The 19,360-nt window shown below is 42.1% G+C and overlaps 1 long non-coding RNA gene across 1 annotated transcript; it reads right to left on the bottom strand.

Moving 5' to 3' along the window:
* Positions 1 to 255: 255 nt before the first annotated feature.
* LOC116524869 lies at positions 256 to 10,092 on the bottom strand. The gene is made up of 3 exons (XR_004257511.1): positions 10,083 to 10,092; positions 7,281 to 7,285; positions 256 to 355 (listed from the first exon to the last, which is right to left on the bottom strand). It is a non-coding gene; the product is annotated as an uncharacterized LOC116524869 (long non-coding RNA).
* Positions 10,093 to 19,360: the final 9,268 nt, after the last annotated feature.

Raw genomic sequence — 19,360 nt, 5'->3', positions numbered from 1 at the left:
AGAAGTGCATGACCTAGCAAAGCCTTGAGAACACTTAGAAAATTAATAATAATACATGAATTACTTCACTTAGAATAACAGTCTCCAGTCTCAGCCAGGTTACCACAAATGTCATCAGCTCATTCTTTTTTATGGCTGAGTAGTATTCCATCTTATACACATACCACAACCAAACATTATATGTTCTCATTCATAAGTGGGAGCTAAGCTATGAGGATGCAAAGGCATAAGAATGACCCAATGAACCCTGGGGACTCAGGGGGAAGGGACAGGAGGGAAGTGAGGGATAAAAGACTACAGATAGGGTACAGTGTATACTGCTTAAGTGATAGGTACACCAAAATGTCACAAATCACTGCAAAAGAACTTGCTCATGTAACCAAACACCACCTGTTCCCCATAACCTATGAAAATAAAAAAAAAGGCAGCTATAAAAAAATAAAATTAATAACAGTAACAATTGAGGACCACTTTGATAAGAGATGGCTGGGTAGTGCCACGTGTTAGGAAACTACAGCCCAGAAGGGAGACTATTTACAAGTCAAGGCCCTCTGCTATTTACAAGTCAAGGTAGCAGCTTGAGCTCACACTGAAGCCTACCCCTTCAACTCCAAATATTTTGTGCAAGTGAGGCATGAAATAATACCCAAAGGAAAATAGGAAATGTTCATAAATCAGAAACAGAAAAATCTAGAATAATCCCCTCCACACACCTTTTTGCTGTTGTTGTTGTCACAGAGGGAGTCTTGCTCTGTCACACAGGCTGGGGTGCAATGGTGTGATCTTGGCTCACTGCAACCTCTGCCTCCCAGGTTCAAGCAATTCTTATGCCTCAGTCTCCCAAGAAGCTGGGATTACAGGCATGCGCCACTGTGCCTGGCTAATTGTTGTATTTCTAGTAGACACAGAATTTTGCCATGTTGGTCAGGCTAGTCCCAGCTCCTGACCTCAGGTGATCCATCTGCCTCAGCTTCCCAAAGTGCTGGGATTACAGTGCTGGGATGACACTGCTCCCAGCCAAAAAGCAGAATGATCCCTTTCTAAAGAAAAAAAAGGGAAAAAACAGATGGGAATGATGAAGGTAAACAGACCAGAGCAGCATCATTTTCCAGGTTCTTAGAATAGCTCAGAAGCACCTTGGGTCAATGTAGTGCTGGGAAAAAGTGTCACAATGGCCAGACAGGGGTGCAGGCTGAAGGTGCACACCTCTGAGGAGCAGAATGAATTTGAGACAACTCCTCTCCCTCACATGGAGTCTCAGAGACTGGCTGACTCCTTGTGATAAGGCATCGTCACTCATTTGAGAAAGAAAAAAGGCAGTCCTGGACTCCCACAGCTGGGCTTCAGTGCTATCACAAGCTCACACACTGGGCTGCTGCTCACAGCTAAGCCAGATTGTTCTGTTGGACATACACAATCTTGCAAAACATCAACATTAAACAAAGTCACTCTGCAACCATAAAAACAAGATCATTGTGCAATCCACAAATATGCCACTCTCTTGGCTAAAATGACTGGCAGCTATTTCTTTACCAATTACAGCTTTATCTTCATGCTTCTCTCCCCTCCCCGTTAATATTTTTTGAGATATCAAATCATTAAATTTTCCCCGTTTCTGGCAGCACCAAATCTGGAGCTCTCTTAGTAAGTTTTTTCCAAATCCTGTAGTAGCTTTTTTTCTACTACTCTCTTACTGAGACGCATATGGGTTCCCAGTGATATGTGTTCTTCCTAGCTGCAATAGTTCAACTACAGGTACGTTCAACTATTGCAACCCAATTTGTTCAACTACATGTACATTCCAGGGGCTCTTTGGTTGAAGGATATTAACACTTTTAGGACAAGAGCCCACTTCCGCTCCACGTACCTGCAGCCTACAATTCTGGGAACCACCAAACTAAATCACAAATGCAAGGCCTGGTTTGATACTGTGCACCTGGTAGGGGTTAGAACAGGATGCCTCTAAGGACTTCGGCCTAAGAAATTAAGAGGTTGGAATTTGCCATTTACTGCAATCTGCTAGAGGAGGAGGTTTAGTGGGGAAGGATAAATATATCAGTTTTAAACATTTCATTAGCTTATCTAACCTGCTAGATAAACTAGCTGCTATAAAAGAGACTCAATCAAAATCCAGTATAATTTAATAAAGATAGAATTAGTTTCTCTCTTCTATGAACAATCTAACATAAATGATCCAAGTTGGCTGGCAACTCTGTTCCTTGTAGTCATTCAGGAGCCCAGTTCTTTCTTTGTACTATCCCCTAGGACATTATCCTCATTTGCATGGTTAAAACGGAGTTGCATGTGGTAAAGGAAAAGAGGCTGGTGGAGGCATGGTCTTACGACCACTGGAGGCTGTGGTCCCTGACTCTGGAAGGTTCTTTCTTGTTCCTTATCCTTCATGATCACTACCCATTTCCTGCTTGTGCAGGCTTGTACAGATTGTTTGGAGGAGTAAGGCATCACATGCAGCTAAGCATGGTGGCGCATACCTGTAACCCCAGTGCTTTGGAAGGCTGAGGCAGGAGGATTGCTTGAGGCCAGGAGTTTGAGGCTACAATGAACTGTGATTGTGCCACTGCCCTCCAGCCTGGGCAACATAGCAAGACCCTGTCTCAACAAAAGAAAAGATTAACTGGGTATGGTGGCGGTTGCATGCCTGTAGTCACCCCAGCTACTTGAGAGGCTGAGGCGAAAGGATCTCTTGAGCCTAGGAGTTTGCAGCTGCAGTGAACTGCGATCATGCCACTGCCTTGCAGCCTGGACACAGGGTAAGACCCCATCACGCTTTTGCTATAGGCCAAGGCTAAATTTCTTTTGGCAATACAAATTTCTCAAAAATTTAGTAGACTTCTGCTATATTTGCCTCTTGACTTTTCCATGTACAGGTAACCATACCGCTCCCCGCCCCCACGAGCCCAAATCTTATCTAGACATAAATTTAAGCCTGGAAACTCTGGTATTTCCTAGATTGGCTTCTATGCTCTGCCTATCCCATTTCTTCTCTTAATTGAATGGTGGCTGCTTTGAGACCATCTAAAACAATGGACCTGAGGTGAATTCTTAAGCCCTTTTTTGCCAGCAGGCTCACAACTTTTCTTGGTGAAGCCCATATTTTCACTCCTATTAAGCCTAGATTTTTGCTTCACAGCCATTACTTACAACTGCTTTGCTTTGGGGTATAGAAGCAGCAAACCTCAATTTAGAGTGAGGCTGCAGGCAGAGAAGGCCTCCTTTAGTAATGCCCTCCCTACGTGAAGCTTGGCTAACTCCAAGCCTCTCTCTCTCATAAGTTTGGCTGAAAGCAGCAAGAAGTTGCCAATACAGTACCAATATGCCAATATCCTGAATTGTTCCTATTTCCCCAGCTCTGTAGCCTTTGTCAGCAAATGGTCCATCTTCCCAGGTACAGCAAACAACCATTAGATCAAATGTTTCGCTCACATGTAATTAGAGGTACCAGCTTTCCAGGCTGTGATATCTGAATTCTTGATACCTAATGCCTACCTTTTTCCAGACAGAGCTTTGGCCACAATCTTAAGTTCTGTCAATTGCCTCAACTAGTAAGTCTCCGCCATATCTGATATTCTTTGAGCTATTCTTGGCTGATAAAAGTCATGAGAAAGCCAATAATGGACTTGTTAGTGAAGATCTAGGTCAGTTGATGCATTCTAGAATATGGAGCAATTTATGTCAGGCCAAAGCCTGTAGAGGTTTATTGGTTGGTTTCCTTGAAGATATTGAGAAAATAAATCTCAATCCAAGTTAGAGTAAATGCCCCTTCATGTTCTGTACATCTACCCTCTTAATGTAAAAATATCGTTGCTAGTTTAATTTGCTTTGGATATTCCCACTGACAGTGAGATATCTGGACTTATAAATGTGGTATTTTTTCCTGAGCATGTAACAGTTAGTTTTGTGGCCATAACGGTAATTGCTTTTCTTTGGGAAAAAAACTCCTCCCAGTGACTGATGCCCCTAGAAAATAAGTTGGTGCATTCTTTTTGAAGTAGAAAGTTGTAAGTCTCTCTGACCATCTCCATTTGTACCTGGTTGCAACAAATCAGTGCTATACTATCATGCTGATTTAATAACAGATTTCATTATCAGCAACATAAATGCTAATTTTCTTCACCGAATTAAAAGGGAATGTACTAGATCTCCATTAGCATTGTTAGGTCTTGGAATCTAATTGGTGAGTGAAAAAAAAAGCTAGTTGTTAAGAGGCACAGTTTAATACCATATACGTAAATTGTAAATAACACACAGAACCCTGCATTATTTACGGATACCTATATATATAATGCAACTCTTCTCATAATATGCATACAAATCACCTGGAGATCTCGTTAAGCTGTAGACTCTAATTCAGTAGGCCTGGGTGGAGCTTGAAATTCTACTTTCTAACAAGCTCCCAGATGATGCCAGTGCTACTGGTCTGTGGTCTATACTTTGCAAGGTATTACATAATTAAAGTGGATTGAAAGGATACCTTCTGGCCATAGGCTCCCAGGAAGTGAGTACAAGTCAGAGGGGATCCAATCTGTAGCACTTATTTTTATTATGGGTAATTTTTCAAAAGAAGATATGCATAGATAAAATGACCAGGAAAAAAAGATCAAATGTTCAGAGTGTTGTTGCTTCTGAGTGATCGATATATGGTTGATTATTTTCTCCTTCCTGGCTTTCTGCAATTTTCAAACTGAGAGACAGAGAGAGAGAGAGAGAGAGAGAAGGAAAGGAAAAGAAAAAAGAAAAGGAAAGAATATATGGGTATAGAGTTCTGAGCTGCATTCCTTTTTGGAGGCTCTGGAAGAATCTGTTTCCTTGCCTTTTCCAGCCTCTAGCGAGGCCATGGCCCCTTCCTCCACTTTCAAATCCAGCAGCGTCAGATTTAGTCGTCACCCGCCCATCTGTCTGGTTCTTTTCTCTGCCCCCTTCTTTCACTTGTAAAGACTTCTGTGATTACACTGGGCCCATCCAGATAATCCAGGATAATCTCCCCATCTCCCCATCTCAAGGTCAGCTGATCAGCAATTTAATTCCCTTTTGCTTTGTAACCTAATGTTTTCACTAGTTCCAGGAAGTGTGGACACCTCTCTGCCTACTGTAGGTCTCCTTAAGGAGTCCTCCATAACCTACCCCATGCTAGGCCTCCACGTGGATGGAGCTGGAGGCCATCATCCTTAGCCCACTTAAAGCTTCTAATTGCTGCCCAGGTCTCCTGCAATGCATCCACCACATGTTACCTTCAGTAATGGAAACTCACATCGCCTCTAACTCCCCACTAACCCAATGGTGCTGCAGTGAACATAATTATACATTTCCTCTTCTGGATCTCTATGAGATTTCTGCGAATATATGCCCCAGAGTGGATTTCTGCATCAGACAGTATGTGTATACACGATTTGACTAAGTACTGAGACTTTCTCCCAGAAGGCTGCACTCATCTGTACTTCTATCAACAGTGCACGAGGGTTCCTGCATTTCCATATTTCTTCCAACCTGGCCCTATCCAGCTTTCTCATGTTTGCTAGTGTAATAGGTATAAATTGACATCTCAGCATTACATAATTAACATTTCTCTGGATACTAATGAGTTGGAAAATCTCTTCCTTTACTTGTTAGCTTTTGGGGTTTCCTCTTCTGTACATTGCTTACTCATGCTATTTTTCCACTCAAATTTCTATCTTTTATTTTGTGTGTATATGCAGGAATTCCTGGAACTCTATAGCTTGTTAATTTCAGATACTGCAAATATCCTCTCCCACAGTCACGTTAACTTTGTTCATGATGTCTTTCAACTTTAATGCAATCAGATTCATCTCTTTTTTGGCAATAAAGGACTCACGCTTCATGCTTTTAAAGATTTCTTTGGAAAATTGCTTACTGCTTCTATTACATAAAAATATTCTCCTATATTTTCTCCTATTAACTTTATAACTTTGTCTTTCACATTTCAGTCTTTAATCTGTCTGCAGTCTACCTTTATATGTGGTAGGAGGTACAAATCTAGTTTTCCCAACTTACTAAACAATCTATGTTTCCCTCACTGATCTTTAGTGCCACATTTATCATATATTAAATTAGCAAGGTATTTGCTGGGAGAGAATAGAAATATTTTAATTTTAACTCATTTCATCAAGATAACGAAATGTCTATCAAGTTATTCAGGTCCTCTTCTATGTCCTTAAAGTTTTAACAAGTTTGAGTCCCCAAGGCCCTCCCTTTTGGCATAGGAAAAATAAGCTCATCAGTAACCTAAGGAGGAATTTATGGAGAAACAGCAGACAGTCTTAGGGCAGGGGCAGAGCTCATAAAGTCATTCTTGCAGGCAGGGAAAGGGAAGCACCTTTTGTGATATGACATCAGCTTGTGGCAGGAGTCAGAAGTCTGGTGTGCAACAGTGGCCTCTGCATCCAAACACAGTTCAGTTCAATCCGCAGTTTGATTCTAGTTAGTTTCAGAACCAGATGAAACTAGCTTGATTATCATATGTATTCTTGGTTATTAACTCCTATATATTTTCAGGATTTTTTTGGTATTTGTTGTTTTCTTTTAGCATTGGTTAATGCCATTAGTTATTGCTGATACAGAAAAGGGCTATTGATTTTTATAGGATGATCTCTCTAGCGACCTCAATGAGACTTTTTTATTAGTTCTCATAAAACTAGTTCTAACACTTTGTGGATTCTGTTGGTTTTACAGGTACAGTCATATTATCTGCAAATGATGTCACTGTATTTCTTCCAATCTTTATGTTTCATGCTCTTTTTTCTCTCCTTTCTTTATAACTTTGGCTAGCATCTCCAGCACTTCTTAAACATTGAAACCATATTTTCTATCCCAAGGGTTAGAAAATTATGACCCATAGGCCAAATCCAGCCCAAGGCCTGTTTTCATATAGCCCATGAGCCAAGAACATTTGCAATTAATGTGATACTAGAAACACTAACTTTCAACTCCAATTAAGCAAACTGTTATGCCAAAAAAGAATTCCATTCTTATCATTAAAAGACCTGTATTTTAAAATCATTGTATGCAATATTATATTTAGAGTTTCACCCAAAAAAAAAAAAAGCGGAAATGTGTTTGGCCGTTATATAAATACCTACATAATATTGTTGATTTTGCCTCTTGGCCTGCAAAGCCTAAAATATTTACTAGGTAGCCCTTTAGAGAAAAATTTTACTGATCCCTTTTCTATCAGCCTTTACCCCAACTGCTATTCTTTTTTTTTTTTTTTTTTTTTTTTTTGAGACAGAGTCTTGCTCTGTCACCCAGGCTGGAGTGCAGTGGTGCGATCACGGCTTGCTGCAGCCTCAACCTCCCAGATCAGGTGATCCTCCCACCACAGTCTCCCCAATAGCTGCGACTACAGACATGCACCACCACACCCAACTAATTTTTGTATTTTAGTAGGGATGGGGTTTCACCATGTTGCCCAGACTGGTCTCAAACTCCTGGGTTCAAGTGATTCACCCACCTCAGCCTCCTAAAGTACTGGGATTACAGGCATGAGCCAGTACTGGCCACCCCAACTGTTATTTACTATAGTTGTTTTATGCTGCATTTCCCCCTAAGTAACACATTTGTCAAAATGAACGACTTAGAATGCCTTTAATAAAATGGGCATTAAATTAGACAACTGTGTGATTAATGAACTATTTTGAAGTAGTCCTGTTACTGCTCCCCCTTAAACATTATGAATAATTTAAGCCTGAATGGAAGAAAACTAGATAAATGTCAAACTTCCAGAGTAAATATCAAATCAGGACATTCTGAGGTTATTTCAGGTATTCAAGGACAACAACGAAGACTCCAAATTTCTATTGTTGGCATAGAGGGCCTTGCCATTCCACTCTTTTATCCCAAGACAGAACTTTCATTGAAACTATCCCTGGAAACAGGCCCATCATAATACTAGCTGTTGTTCCTGAAAATGAGTATTTCAGGGATATTGTACCACTGGTTTAAAAAAGTTTATGATGGCCCTGTTCTTGGTTATTAGAACAAGAGACAATTACTGGCTAACCACTTAGTGAAGAGAGAAGTGGAGAGCCGGGTTGATTGAAGAGCCTAGCTCTGCACGTCTGACCTGGTCAGCAGCGCCAAGAGCCATTACCCAGCTGCCAGGATTCCCACAACCTAACCCAGCTACCTTCGATTTCCCCATGTTCCTGTTAAACCTCAATTAGCCCTGCACACAGTTTTCCTCAAAAACCCAAGAACAATTCTACAACTTCTTGTCCTTGCAGTTTCCTTTGTCTGAAATACTCATCCCCCAGATGTCTACATGATGCACTTCCTCACAACCTTCTGGCTCCTGAGTGTCCCCTCACAGAGAATAGCCTAACAGAATAAAGGAGCATTCTTTCCCCAGCCTCCTTGACTGGCTCTCATACTTCTTTGTTGCCTGTACCCACTCTCTCTAGAACAAAGTGCAACAAAGCCATGAGTTGTATTTGTTCACTGTGGTATCAGCACCAGAAACAATACCAAGTGTGACACGGGCACTCGGTGTGTGTTGCTTTAATAAGTGGGCTTCTGGTCAGGTATGGTGGCTCACGCCTGTAATCCCAGCACTTTGGGAGGCGGAGATGGGCAGATCACTTGAGGTCAGGAGTTCAAGACCAGCCTGGCCAACATGGTAAAACCCCTTCTCTACTAAAAATACAAAAATTAGCCGAGTGTGATGTGTGCCTGTAGTACACACTACTTGGGAGGCTGAGGCAGGAGGATCTCTTGAACCCAGGAGGCAGAGATTGCAGTGAGCTATGGCCGTGCCACTGCACTCCAGCCTGGGCAACAGAGAGAGACTCTATCGTTAAAAAAAAAAAAAAAAAAAAAAAAAAAAAAAAAAAGTGGGCTTCCAAGACCTGCATAGGCAGGAGTAGAAACTCATTCTCTTTCTCCTTTCTCTTGTCCTAATATCTTCAGGAGGGTGTTTCAGTTCACACTGAAGAATGTGGGCCCTTTTGGATTTTGCCTGCTAGTGGGATGGAGAGAACTTTAAGAAGATGGCTTCATAAAACCCTGGGCTCTTGGAACAGAGGCCTACTTATCCCTCACACATACAAGAAGAGCAGGCCTAGCAATCAACCTCCGAGAGAAAAACTAGGGGCCATGACCCACCTTCTCCACCTTCTGTAACCCTGGCCACAATGCTACATACCTCACTCTTCATCCTGTCCTGCCTCCCAGGAGGTCTTGATAAAAGTTGGGATTCAAGATGATACTGAAATGGTAGTCACATAAGTGGCCAGATCAAGGGAAATGGGTGTTTCTGGAATATGACTCAGTCTTCTGAGTCCAGTCAGGGTGGTAGCAGGGGTTAAGGGTACCAGAGATCTCTAAATACACAGATAGAAATGAAGGAGTAGATTTGCAAGTTTCAGAAGAAAAGGACTGAGCATGTGGGGAGTCTTTACCTACATGCTTCTGGTTTCCATTCCTCAAATCAGTTCCCCAATCAACTCACTCACTCTCACAGCAGATAAGGATATGAGATATCCCTCAACAAAAACAAGGGATAACCACCTTAGTTGCCATCTTGTGTGATATGCATATTGCTAGACCTCTTCCCCAAACTGACAGCTATGCCTGCATCTTCACATTCATTAAAGCCAAGAAGAGATATCCCCCCACCATTGAGTTGCTGCTCTCCATGCACCTTCACTGTACTTTTTCAACTCAGCTCTAAAGAAAGGAGTATAATAAAGATCCATCTATTTCTTTCACATCTGTAAAATGGGAAAAATTAATACCTGATTAATGGATTGTTGTGAAGATTAGTTAATATTGCAAAGCACTTGGAATAGTGCCTGACACACAGTAGGCACTATTTAATGAGTTTGCTATTATTTCTTTAATACATTTCTTCAGTTTGCTAATAATTAAATTATAATTTTTAGATCTAGTTTCATAATTTTGAGACTCACCATGGTATATTTTCTGCATAATTCATATACATTTTTATGTTAAGGTAATGCTAAATTCATAAAATATATGAGAGCTTTCCATCAGAAAATAATTCAAATGGCTTTGGGATGAGCTATTTTAGAGATTCTGAATCAAATTACAGAGAATGTATCTGTGAAACTGTCAGGTCATCATCTTTGGTAACTGACTTTTTCCCATTTCTTATTTCTCTTGTGTAGGGCTGTAGGGCACCACAGGGTCGTGGGGTGTCCCTTAGGCTGTGCTGAGGTGCAGGATCCAAGAAGTAAAGAGACAGGACACTGAAGAACTGGTGAAGAGCAGCTGGACTTGAGCTGGGGGAGGGGGTGGCACACAATCTATAAGCAAAGATCAGTGAGGACCCAGGTACAAGAAGGGGGAAGGGTCAAGAGTGAGGTCATCATCTATAGGCTTAGTGATGGGGCATAATCAAATGAGTCACAAGTGAGGGGACCACCCCATTATGTTACCTAAGGCCCACCAAGGTATCTCCAGAATCTGGACCTTGGAATTATTTTGGAGCCTTCACTTGCACTCAGCTTCAGTAGGGGCCGACCTCAATGCCTTTAGGAAATAAGGGGACATGCCTGGTAACAGCCCAGGGCCTCACAGCATCTCCAAGGCCTGCGAGTCAATGCAGTGTGGCATGTCATTCGCTCTACCTTCCAAACATAGCCAGTTGCTGCTTCACAACAGAACAGTTTTGATATGGATGGACCCCTGAAACTATCACCATGGTCAACACTGAGAATATCTGTTTCTCTCATTTCTCTTGTCCCTTTGTGATCTTGCCCTCCCGCAGTGCCACACAAACCCTTCGTCACTATGGTTTGCATTTGCTAGAGATTTCTATCAACACATCATCAGTGTGTACTCTTTTCCTTTGGGCAGGGGGAGTCTGACTACTTTCACTTAGCGTAATTCTTCTGTGACTCACTGAAGTCGTGTGTGTGAATAGTCCATTCTTCCTTTTCATTTCTGAGTAATGTCATTGTACGGATATCTCACAAATTGGTTATCCATTCACCCACTGATGGACATTTGGATTATTTCCCCTTCTTGACTATTACAAATAAAGGTAGATGAATGTTCATGTACATTTTTCTTGTTTTTCTCTGGGAGTGGAATGGCTGGGACATATAGTAGGTATTTAACATTTTAAGAAGCTGACAAACTTTTCTAGAGTTGTACCATTTTACATCTCCATCAGCAGGGTAGAAGAGTTCCAGTTTTTCAACATTTGGTATTTTTATTTTTAGCCCGGGCTGGCCTCAAATTCCTGAGCTCAAATGATCCTCCTGCCTCAGCTTCCCAAGTAGCTGGGAATACAGACTTGAGCCACCATGCCTGGCTTGCACCTAGTATTTTAAAATGGATAAATTGTAATGTGTTACAGAGAACCCAAAACTTCCCAACAGTTTCCTAAAATCTAAGTAAAACACATTAAGTGTCTGTATGAAAATAGCAAACTGTAATGTTAGGACATAAAAAGCTTAAAACATTATTTCTTCATCACCAAAAATGAATACAGTTGCTTCACATTCAGTAAGCCTGTGATGCTTTTCTTAGCACATCAGAGACACACATGACTTTTGTGGAGGATTCTGAAGTTCTGCCTTTACATGGACTGTAACACGAACTTTCCCCATGGATTGTTTAAAGTACTGCATTAAGTTTTTTAATGTAAGCAATTTTTTCCAAACTATCCAAAAATATTGAGATACAAATATTCTATAAAGAGGTGGGTATTAAAAATTAGGTCAGATGTGGTGACTCACACCTGTAATCGTAGCACTTTGGGAGGCTGAGGGGGGTGGATCACCTGAGCTCAGGCATTCGAGACCAGCCTAGCCAAAATGGTGAAACCCCCGTCTCTACTAAAAATACAAGAGCAAAACTTTGTCTCAAAATAAACAAAATAAAAATTAGAAACATTCTACTGGGACAACATTCTGTGGCATATGTTTTATTTCTGGTTCCACAGAGAATTGCTCTCCCCATGCCATCCCCTTGAAGTTGTGAGACACTGAGTAACTTCTCTGGCTAGTAGCATGTAGGCAGAAGTGATAGATGTCACTCCTCAGCAAGAGTTTTGAAAGCCAGTATGCAATTTATCCATTTTACTCTCTGCCACATCACCAGCTCACACTGGCCAATCCACCTGCCTGGTCCCAGAAAACAATGTTCTAAAGCCCAGGGTCCTCAGCTAGACTGTGAGGAACATGTAGGACAATTAAATTCCTATTTGTCCAGTTTAATGTGTGAAAGAAACCTTTGTGGTGTTACGCCACTGAAATTTCAAGGTTATTACTATAATATAACACAGCCTATCCTGCCAAGCACATGAAGTCAATCTTGGTCACTTACGTTTTGCTAGGAAAGCAAAATTCTTTAGGTTTCAAATTGCCACAGAGTTATACCCAATGTTCTTATATATGTTGTAATCTCTTCTAATTATGTTATTGGCTTGCGTTTGTTGTTCTCATATTTTCACTCTCTTGCTATCTCAATCAACTTTACCAGGATTTATATACTTCAGTTTCCAAAAACCCAGGTCTTTTTAAACTTCAACATGAAAGAAAAAGTCTAGCATGGTGGTCAAGGTCATGGGCTTGGAGCCAAACTGCCTACATGGGAATCACAGCCTTGTCAGTGTCAGGCTGTGTGATCTAGAGCAATGCCTGATCCTCTTGTGCTTCTGTTTTCTCTGTAAAACGGGATGAGAGCGCCTAATTTGTTTGGTCATTGGAAGAACTACTGCATGTAAAACTGGGGCTGGCATTTGTATATGTTCAATAAATATTACTTATAAGTATCTCTTCCTCTTTATTCTTACCAAACTATTGAAATTGGCATCCAGCTTATTTTTCAGTCTTAAAAATGTGAAAATACATGCCCTCAAATTTCAGCTTAAATTGTGTCCCATTACTTTTGATATAAAATGTTCCCTTTTCATTGTTATGGTTGATCTTGATTTCTTATAGAATCTAGGTATTTAATCTCATAATTTGTCAATTCAAACTAAGAAGTCATATTTACTTCATTCCTAGGTTTATTGATCAGAAAAGACCCTGGAAAAAATTTTAAGTGGCCAAATATATATCCTATATGTTCCACAGAAAGTATGTTCTTTGCATAGCTGTTTTATTCAAAAACTGTTTTGCTTACTAGACAGTGCAGTTATTTTTAAGAGGCATTGTCAACAGTGCCACTGAGATTGTTCTTATCAAGTTTCGTTTATTTTTTGGGAGGTTTTTTGCTTTTACAGTTTGACATATTTCTAATTTGGCACGATTGCAGTATATAAAATCCCAGTTAGTCCTGCTCCTGCTTTGATAGCCTCAACCTTCCTTAAATTCCCATTTGTTCAGTAACATCACCCCACCTGTTTTTTAATCATAGCCTTTCCTTAATCTAAAAACAGTTGTGCTATTCAATCCATGCTGAGAACCCACTTGGTAATAGGCAAAAGTCCTGTGGCTTCCATTTAGCTACTTGTATTTCCTATTTACTTTTGCTGCCTTTACTTTGTTCCTTAGAGTGGCTGATCTCTTTCCCTTGGTAATTTAGAAGTGCTACAATGTTTAGGTCTAGGAGCTACTGTTTCACTCTTAAACATCTACATTTCTGTTTAATGTACTAGCTATAAGTTACAAAGTGACTCTAAGCTACAAAGTGAAGTACAAGAAACTTTTGAAAAGGTGTTAGCTATTTCATGTCCATACACATTGAACTGGATTAAAGTAGGCTTCTGGGGGTTGGGGTGTAGGCACTTTCTGGGGTACAGAAGGGATGGGGTTTCTCTGTTGCCTAGGCTGGAGTGCAGCAGTATGATAATAGCTCACCACAGCCTCAAGTCCCTGGGTTCAAGCCACCTTTCTACCTCAGTCTCCAGAGTAGCTAGAACTAGGAGCATGCACCACCATGCCTGGCTTTTTTTTTTTTTTTTTTTTTAAAGAAACAGTGTTTCTCCATGTTGTTAATTTGAAATACTTTCCCCTGCGCAGGGCCGTATGCATCCTGCCAAGCTGCATTATATTCTGTACTGTCCCTCAAAACATAGCAATCTGGTGGGTCCCTTAACATTAGCTCCAAACAACATCTTGGGTGCAAGTATATTACTTCATAAACTGTGCCTTGAAAGTGTCAGGGTCACGGCAACCATTGCTAGAATGTCAAGTTTTAAAATCGTTAAATATTTCAGAGGGTAGCCTGAGGAGAGTTGGAACGTTGCCCGGAAGATGGAGCTAATGTTCCTAGCACAAGGAATACCTAAGCATTGTTTCGAATAAGAACCCAATTTATTGGCAAACTTGTGCTTTTCCCTATTTGCACATCCTGATAATGTGTTTTCTATAAATTTTAATGTGTTATTGAATACCAAGGGCATGATTTCCTACCACATGTATGTTGAAATTGCATTTAAAAACCATATGTTAGGTATGATGGTTCATGCCTGTAATCCCGCTATTTGGGAGGCTGAGATTGGCAGATTAATTGAGGATAGGTGTTTGAGACCAGGTTGGACAACATGGCAAGACCCAGTCTCAAAAGAAATACTAATAATGCTAGGCGTGGAGGCACACACTGTAATTCCAGCACTTTGGGAGGTTGAGGTGGGCAGTTCGCTTGAGTCCAGGAGTTCAAGACCAGCCTGGACAACATGGCTTGTTGCTTCCCTGTCACCTCCATAAATTGATGTCCCATTCCAGGAGCTATAACTTCAGTTATTATCCAGGCTTTTCCTGTTCACACCAAATCTTCTGTAGATCAGGTGAAAGGGATAAGAACACTCTGAGATTTAACAAGTTTGAGTCCCCAAGGCCCTCCCTTTTGGCATAGGAAAAATAAGCTCATCAGTAACCTAAGGAGGAATTTATGGAGAAACAGCAGACAGTCTTAGGGCAGGGGCAGAGCTTATAAAGTCACTCTTGCAGGCAGGGAAAGGGAAGCACCTTTTGTGATATGACATCAGCTTGTGGCAGGAGTCAGAAGTCTGGTGTGCAACAGTAGCCTCTGCATCCAAACACAGTTCAGTTCAATCTGCAGTTTGATTCTAGTTAGTTTCAGAGCCAGCCTGTGCCATGGGTATATGAGGGAGTATTCCCAATAGTTTCCAGTTTGAGAGGCCTTTTTGATATGTTCTTCCACTTAGAACATGAATTGGCACACAGATAGGCCATTAACAGCCCATGAGTTTGAGTTCTGCTCTGAGTGGGGCAACCATATTCACTCTTAGGGCTGGCTCTGAGGCTGAGGAGTTGCCTCCGCCCAGTGGACACTGAGGTTTCAACTTAGCCAGACTCTCACTGAGGCAGGCTCAGGCAAGGGCAAAGGAGGACATCTTGGGCCAGTGGCTTTTCCTCCCAGTAGCAGAGTAGGTAGGATGCAGTTTCTCCATAGGACTTAGAGCTACTTTTCCACATAAAGCCAAGATGCCACTGGGTAAAGACCATTTCATTCTTGGCTATGTCAGGCTATTTTTAAGCAAGGCTTTTGGGGTGCTTTCTACTTTGTTAGTCTTTGAGTGCAAGTTGACCCATCCCCAAATGATAATTTCAGGGCTAAGTCACAAGGCCTCCAGAGATGAGGTATTACATTTCAGTGCGAACTCAGAAGCAAGCCAAGAGCTTCTTTCCAAAAGGGGTCTATCTGGGTATCCCCGTCAGAAGGGCCACAACTCCAAGACACCAATGGCACCTCCACGTGGGAGGCTGACTCCCTTTGCCAGAGGCTCCAGTTGACAAAAGTCAGGCGAGTTCCATTTCCAATGCCCAAGGACTGCAACAAGGCATTGCAGTTTACACCAGTAAGCTAAGCCCATTACTGTCAGTTTCTAAACAGCTGCTCATGGCTCAACCTAACTTTTGGTTCACCCAACACCCTCTGTCAGCTTTGGTGACTCCCTTGACCTTCTTTCTCCCCATTAGGAAGAAAGTGAATGACTAAAAGCACCATTGGGGCTACTGGCTTCAATCGTACCTCCCACTGCTTAGGCTCATTAACAGGACAGTGAAGACTTATCGGGCAGCAGCGTTCCCTACCAGACAGGGTCCTGAGGGACTTGCTTCTCATCTCCCCCGACCCAGCCTGTGAAGGATCTTTGTCCTTTCTCTTGCAGAAATCCAAGTTTTGTTCTATTCTCATCATCAAACTTAAGAACCATCTAGAGTCAAGATTTTACCCTACTTTCAAGCCAACAAGTTAGCCTGCCGCAGTATTACATATGCTAAGACAGGAAACCCCTGGACGGAGACAAAAGACTGACTTACTGCCTGGTAGGCAGCATGAGCTTTGTGTCTGAATCAGTTTCCCTCAACCCCCAGCCTCCCTTATGCAAGTATCATGGCAGGGGAGAGCAGCCTTAATCAGGTTAGCTCTGGCACAACTGAGGGACTTGAATCTTAGGGAACCCCGATCCCCGATCATTCAAAGAAGCTGCTAGTATGTCTGATTTGACACTTATCAAGATAGACTTCCAAGAATATTCAGGAAGACAACCTAGTTTTCAGTGATGATCTAATTCTGGTAAGATGAATTGTCCCTGCAATTAAGGGACGCTGCCCTCCTTCTCCTTGTGCTCCCCGTCCCAAACCTTGCTGTGTTTTCGGGCACAGATCCTCAGTCTGGGTGCCTAAAATCCAGAACTCGATTTGACCACCAGCAAATGTCATGCAGTTCTAACAGGACTGCCTTCCTGCATAGGTAATTATTTTCTGATGGCTTAATTCTGACTTGCTCAATGCTGGGAGTAGGACCAAATTTACACAACAAATGGAGACAAGAATATCTGTTCTCCTGTCCTAGGAGGTCTTCCCCTCCTAGCCTCCAATGGCAAGAACCCAGGAACCTACCTTGTTCCAACAGGACTGTTATTTCCCATCCCACCAACATGAAGATTTTGCCTCGGTCTTCAGAGTCCTAGTCCTCATAGGTGTTAATTTCCTCAAAAACAGATTTGAGGCCTTTGAAGTCTGGGGTCTTTCAGGAAAAGCTGCTGGTTTAGTGAGAGAAGAAATCAGCACTGTGGGCCTAGGATTTGGGCTGGCAAAAGTGGATTTAGTGGTTTGGTTACATAAAAATAAATAAATAATCTGACCTTTTAATCAGGACCCAGGCTCAAGCCTGAGCTTCATCCATTTTTCTTGAAGAGCTCTCAGAAGATCAAAGTTGTGGTAGAGTTTGAAGATGATTAAGGTTCGGAAGAACAATAGGCTTTTGTTACCATAACAAATTCCACCGTAATGGTTTAAATTCCAGGTACAGTTGTCACTCCAAGATGATTTTTCCTGGAAAAAAAACCCAAAACCTATATGTTTTGAGTGACTCTAAGGCTCAATCACATTCATGAGATGACAGACCCACCCACCATGGAACATCTTTAATTCTCCTACCAAAGACTAACCTCACTGTCAAGGCGTGTAAATGCCATACCCCAAGGTCAGTGAAGCTTATCAAGTGTCTGTTTAACAGCATGCGGTCATATTTCATATTACACTAACTCAAGATGTCCTTAGTCCTACTGTCTTTTAGAGCTGCTGGTCACCTGAACTGGCTGGTTCCCTTCAGCCATTCTCCTCTGCATTTGGTGGGCAAATCTGGGTTCTGCCCAGCCAACACTCCTGCTTCCCTGGAATCCTCTGGAAAGGAAAGGAATTGGAAGCAGCTGGAGTTGCTAGCTATGCCTGGAAGATCACCTCCACGCATTTTGATTTATGCCCCAGGGCCCTACACACAAGAGAGGACATAGCCTTAGCATAAAAGCTTTCAACTGGGGAAGGGTAGATCTTATACTGCAAGGGAACATATGGCAATGTGTGAAGATGTTTTTGGTTGCTCCCACTGGGAGGTGGGTGCTACTGGTATCTAGCAGGTGGAAGCCAGGGATGCTTCTGAACATCCTACATTGTACAGGACAGCCCCCACCCCACCAACAGGATCGTTCAGTTCATAAGGTCAAGAAAGCTTGCAAGGAGGTAGTATAAGTCTATCCTCAGATGAGCTTGATGGGCATTTTAAGGTGTAACATTGCTGTAAAACAAGTTCTCCATGAGATCTCAATACAGGTACACTGAGTTAAAGTGATACCACACTAGATTTGAAAGAACATTACTAGCTTTCTGCTCTTATCTCTAAAGCTCCAGTTTTTACTTCCAGAGAAAATCTGATTCAAGCCAAGTCTTGTCACTTCCTGTCTAGGACTGTTCTTGTCTCTAAGTAGCTTCAGGATTTTTTATTTCTTCCCTTTGTCTTGCTTTTCTTTACTCCCTGAGAATAATTTCAGCTCCAAGGGGGGGGGGGCTTAGTTATTCTGCTCATCACCCATTCATGCTCACTTTGGAGGTGTGCAGCCCTGCTGTTGTCTGTTAGTCTGCATCCACTCCCATCATCACTGAAGAATTCTCAGCCCTATCTCCTGCTCCTGTCTCCAAGTCTCTATTCATCTTCCAACAACGGGCTATTGCCACCTGTCAGTTATCCGCATGGGAAGAGTCACCATTCCAAAGCAATGATGAGTTTTCTTATGGTCTCTTATGAGCCTGGGGTATAGCAGGGGATGGCGAGCAGACTGTCAGGGCTTCTCTTGGCCTTCACAAGCCCTGCTACCATTTCCAGTCTGCCACCATTGCCTAAGTGCATGAGGCTCTTTCCTAGCCTAGCATCATAGCTATATACAAGTCACCTTTGTTCTCTGGTCCCTCTGAATATGAACCTGGGGTTGCTAAGATAACCCTACACCTCAGGGAGGGGGTGTAGCAGAAGGAAGTCACTCAGGGTCCCCAGGAACACTCACCAGCACATAGCTCTTACAATCCCTTCAATCCATTCCCAACTCAGGTCTTTTCTTTTGTGATCAAAGACATCCCTCTTCCACATCCTTTGTTGAAAGCCATGCATTCCAGACAGAGGCTCTTGTGAACATAGAGTCCAAAACAAGTGGGCACACTTTGGCTTCAACTTAGGACAGCTGTAACTGGAAACCTTAAGGGGAAAAGAAGAGTCTTCAGTTAGAAGTGTGTTTAGTTCCATTTTTAAGTTGAGAAGTAGACAGAGGAAAGAAAAGATAAAATACAGGAGGAAAGACACCTTCCTCACCACAGCTCTATCAGATGAAACAAGCGACTGCCACATCCTGTCACCAACCACTAGGAAGTGTTGGGGGTGGGCACTGCCAAAGCTTCACATTTTCTCCAAAAGCAGCCAGAAACCTACGGAAGTACATAGACTATCTTGATTTTACCGGATGCTGAATTAATGTGAGCTAAACAAGACTGGTTTCTGGGCCTCGTTTGTCCTGTAGGTTGGTTTCAACATGCCCCTCAATCCAGCACCATGACTGACAGTTAGTAGATACAGAGACAGAGAGCAGGGCTGTTCTTCCAGACCTGGGGACAGAGGC

The sequence above is a fragment of the Sapajus apella genome, unplaced genomic scaffold, assembly GCF_009761245.1.
Source record: "Sapajus apella isolate SASKATOON/1434 unplaced genomic scaffold, GSC_monkey_1.0 scaffold46, whole genome shotgun sequence".
Lineage (NCBI taxonomy): Eukaryota > Metazoa > Chordata > Mammalia > Primates > Cebidae > Sapajus > Sapajus apella.
The sequence above is the reverse complement of the archived record's forward strand: the minus strand, read 5'-3'. Positions and strand labels throughout refer to the sequence as shown.